We start from the raw sequence: 5,164 nt of genomic DNA on the forward strand, positions 1-5,164 counted from the left end.
CATTTGTTTCCTTGATATGTGGAATGTTATGTGCATATATGTTTATTTGTGTAATTGGTGGTCTCAATTTTAGATACTTTAGTCAATTTCCTATTGCTATGTTTATTTACTAAAATATCTTTGGGGGGAAAAAAAAAAGGAGAGGAAAAAAAAAATATATATATATATATGTAAGAAAGACGGAAACACGGATGTGGTCGTGGCCGTGGAGCTAAGCGAGGCCAAGAATCAAGAGAAGAAAGGGAAACAATAGCTGGACAAGGACCGAGAATGCCACTTGTACTTAGGAATGTATTATGACCCATTGTTTTGCCGACAGGCTAGCCTTCGAGTTCCAGCAACTCCGTAAGATGACACACTGGGTTGATCCATATCAAGAAATTTCGGTTCTCCGAGACGAAATAGAGGTTCAAAGGAGGCTAACCGAGTACTGGGAAGGGCGATGGAAGCAAGAGTATTCGGAGAAACTTGAGCTTTTACACCAAAACATGGAGCTAAAGAGGAAATACGAAGAGATTTCCAAGGAGACCGTAGCAATGGCACAAGGTAATACTTTTATAGGGATTCCAGAGGAAGTTCAAAAGATAGGAATTGCAAGGCCACAACTGAAGATCTTCCATGCAAAGAAAAAGGGTAAAGCTGGAAGGCCATTTGCTAAGAGGGGCCGTGGATCGGGTGGTGTGACAAATTGTAGTTATTGTAGAAAATCCAATCATACTGAAGTAGATTGTTGGTTAAAGGGGAGGAGATGTCTGTGTTGTGGGAGCGCCGAGCATCTGATTGCTAATTGCCCGGGTTTAGTGCCCGAAAAGAAGGGAACCCAGCAGCCAACCAAGACCGACCCTGGACCGTCAAGTGGAGAAGGGACTGGGATGAAGAACCTCGTTTCTTCTGACTCTGACGACGAAGAAGGTACAGGCCATTGGTTATTTTAAATTTGGAAGGTAAAATTTCGAGGGCGAAATTCTTTTAAGGGGGAGAGAGTGTGAGAACCCGTAATTTGCATTTTCTCGGTTTTCGCATTTTTCATGGCTTGTTTTCTGCACTTTCTGTATCCGAAAAATTTTCTAGATAAATTTTATGAGTAAATATAGTTTTTAGAGGATTTTTCTAGTATCGAATAGATTTTGAGAAACTAAGAGCGTATTTTGGACGTGGGACCCACTAGTGCGAAAAGTTCGGAAAATTTCGGCCAATTAGGTTGAGTTTCGGATACTGGTTGAAATTTATCGGGTGTTAAGAGAAAAGTAGAGGATGAGATGTGATTGATGTGAGAGAAACTTAAAGGATAGAAATGCTTTAAATGTAGTGACAAGTGTCACTTGGTGAGTGGTGGCACTTGTAGGACAACTATTCATTTTCTTGACTTTTTGACCAATTGCTTAAATATCTCAAAAATCACACAAAATTCATTCTTGTCTTCAACTTCTTGGCCGGCTCTCTCTCTAGGAAAAGAAAGAAAACTTCTCCAATTTTCAAGCTTCCATCTAGTGCAAATCATCCAAACCAAGTGCTTAAATTTGTTTCTACTCCATAAAATCCCTCCATTTGGTGCTAGTAAGTGTTTTGTGGAAGTGTCCAAGGAAGCTAAGGTGTCCTACAACTCTCCCTCTCTTGTGTTCTAGGTAAGTGGTGATTGAACTTCCTCCTACACCTAATGAAGCTTAAGTTGTGCTTAGTGGTAGCTAAAGTGCTGAAATTTGTGGTTTATTTCTTGGTTTGAGATAAATTGATGAGGTTTTCAATTTAATGGTGTATTTTCTGGTTTAATGTGATAATGATGCTGTGGTTATCTATGATGGTTGGTAATGCAGGGTAATGACTCTAGTAGGTGTACATGATTGGTAATTGCAAGCAATTTTGGGTTTGGAAGGAATTTGAGAAAGTTAGGGTTTTATATCCCCAATTCTGTCCGGTTTTGTATCTCATGGTTAGAGTCCGAATTGGCCTTGGCTTAAAACATTAAAGTTGTAGGTATTGATGTGTTAGAGGTTCCTACAAAATTTCAGGTCAATCGGAGTAGTGTAGAATGAGTTAAGCCGAAATTACTATTGCTGTTCTGGGTTCATCAGGATGGCCGAACTGCGCCTGTAATCGGCTATTTTGACTGGAATTGCTTTCGATTTGGTTGTTGAGGTCTTCTGATGAAATGTATCTTGATGTCTTAGCTACCGCCTGCCTTTGGAATCAATGAATTTGGACTTGTACAGACTGAGTTGGACTAATTACAGCATAGTGTAATTTGTAAACCTGCAATTAAGGTTCTGGTTTGGTATTTTGCATATTTGACCTAGTTGTGCTAGGATTTGGACTGAGTGTCCTTCTACATTGTTGTAGCCCTGTCTTTTGGCTTCGAAATGGTGGGTCTTGCACCCTCATCCGACAATCGTAGTGTCTTTGGTGCCAAAACCGCAACATGACGTCAAAAACTGTTTTCTTGGGTTAAAGCTTATTTCCATTTCCGGATTTTTCTGGTTTCCTTTAATGCTTATATATTCTTATGGAACCTTATTTTGGTAATACTTGGCCTTGGTTTATGACTTGTAAACGAATCTTATTGTGTTTATTTGAATAGTTTTAAGGCTTGTTTTCATTCCGATCATTTCCTAGCTAACTTTTGTACTTGTACTACTTTGAGCCTAGTGAACGGCTTTTGGGAAATGAGATGACTTTTGTGTGAGATGTTGGGACTGATTTGAGGTAATAGTGAAGCCTTAAGGGCTGGAAAAGTAAGAAATTTAGGGGAAGTGCTGCCCGATTTTCTAGGCCGTTTGGTTCCTTTAAGTTGGATTTGCCTTTTGGTAGAAATGAAAGGCTTTTGGGCTGTTTGCGCCTAAGTCTTCATGTTACCTTTTTGTTTCCAAGAAAATCATGTTTTTGCACCCTTGCATTAGTATTTATTTGGCAAGGCATACGACGTGTAGTCGAGCCTCACTTGTGCATTCCGTTTGCTCGATTTGGATATGAAACCTTCAATTGGTTTATTTTGATTATTTTAGGGTTTCTTGGCGATTAAGGCCAATCTGAAGTGAAAACTTTTGAAGTTGAGCCTGTGAGTGTACCACTCCCCTCCATTGCTGTTTAACTTGATTTCTGCTCTGCAATCTGTTTAATTTGTTTGAGACGAGAGTGTACTTTATCACACTCGTTCTCTTGTCTGTTCATATGCCAATTTACCATGCAAAATTTGAATCTGTTATCTGTGTCTGCATCTGTTCGGATTTCTATGACCTATGAGCTCAATCCTGTGGCTAAGTTATTCGAGTCGGGCCGGCAAGGGCCTGGACGATTAGATAACGAACCACGGTAGTCTGTTCGGGGATTTTGGGTATTGAGACCCTTGATTCCGGGTATACTCGAGTATTACCATTTCTGTTCGTTTGCGGTGAGCGGGCCCGGTAAAGGGGTGTTTGGTGAACGGGATTCGGTGTAAAGAGGGGTCTACGGACGTTGGTTCTATATACGTTGGCGGAGTGTCAACTTCGATCAAGCTTCGGTGACGCAAATGGGAATTTGGCTCCTGAGAGCCACCTGTATCCTTTCTGTGTGAATCATTAGTTACTTTACTTTACATCTAGCATGTGTATCTGATTTGTTAAATGTGAAATGCCATGATTTTTCTGCTATATGTCTGGTACCTCATTGAGCGCAAGCTCACCCCTTTCTGTTCCTTTTGTTTTCCTTACAGGAACCTCTTTTGGAAATCATGATTTTGAAAAGCGAGTTGAGCTAGTTAGATAATCTTTTGTTCTTTTGTATAGCTCCTCGAGGGGAAACAAACTCTAAATGTACTTCGTTTCACTTGTTCCATCTGAATTGTAAACCTAGCGACATGTATATATGAAAATGTTTTTTTTTTCCATGTGATTTTGGTAAGTTACTGTTAAGCTTGGCGGTTTTCAATCATTCAATTCTTTTGGATCCTATCTCGTGTAATATCGGATTTGTGTGATTCGACTCCGTAGTCCTGGCGAGAGCTGGGCAGGCGGTCCGCCGAACCCTTTGGTTCGCCTTAGGGTAAGGTGGGGCTGTCACAGGTGGTATCAGAGCCATATGCCGACGGTTGGGACTCTACGTCCTTTTACTGGAAAAGCCCTGAGCCTCTCGTTCGTGAAGAGTCACGAAGCGAAACTCTCCGTAGGGGATGCCCGCGTGCGGGTGGCAAGCTGATAGGTACCTTGTGATGTGACCCTGAGAACTGTCACAGGTGGTATCAGAGCCTGTTTCGCGTGGTCTCTGCGCGGAGTGAGCCTGGACTAAGTGGTGAATAGGTATGAAGGATTAAGTGCTCGTTCGAGCCTAAGCTCTAAATTGTGAATGTTATAGGTCTTAACTTTTCTTGTGGTATCTGAGCATCATAGATCGGTACGTCTGGTGGGAATTTCGATTGTAGATGGTTTTCTCTTGGGACTGGCCAGCTCGAGATGTGAACTATCTTATTTCGGATTCTTGTGCCTGAGTACTCCAGAGTTGAGGCGGTGTTCGTAGGTGAGAGTTGCATTTTGGGAACATGAATAGGCTTTGTTCGACTGGAATGAGTACAAGAGGTTAATGGATATTTCATTTGGATAATAGGTGATGTGAGAGACCGGACGGGGTTATTTTAGCAAGGTTTGGGACGATATATCCCTTTTCTTTTGATTCGCTCGTATGTTGTTACCACATGCCGTCGGTTGTATAATTGTGTATATGAATAATTGCCTAATTTGATACGTATTTGTATATTTGATCATTTGTTTCCTTGATATGTGGAATGTTATGTGCATATATGTTTATTTGTGTAATTGGTGGTCTCAATTTTAGATACTTTAGTCAATTTCCTATTGCTATGTTTATTTACTAAAATATCTTTGGGGGGAAAAAAAAAAGGAGAGGAAAAAAATATATATATATATATATGTAAGAAAGACGGAAACACGGATGTGGTCGTGGCCGTGGAGCTAAGCGAGGCCAAGAATCAAGAGAAGAAAGGGAAACAATAGCTGGACAAGGACCGAGAATGCCACTTGTACTTAGGAATGTATTATGACCCATTGTTTTGCCGACAGGCTAGCCTTCGAGTTCCAGCAACTCCGTAAGATGACACACTGGGTTGATCCATATCAAGAAATTTCGGTTCTCCGAGACGAAATAGAGGTTCAAAGGAGGCTAACCGAGTACTGGG

The sequence above is a fragment of the Coffea arabica genome, chromosome 3e (genome assembly GCF_036785885.1).
Source record: "Coffea arabica cultivar ET-39 chromosome 3e, Coffea Arabica ET-39 HiFi, whole genome shotgun sequence".
NCBI classification, from domain to species: domain Eukaryota; kingdom Viridiplantae; phylum Streptophyta; class Magnoliopsida; order Gentianales; family Rubiaceae; genus Coffea; species Coffea arabica.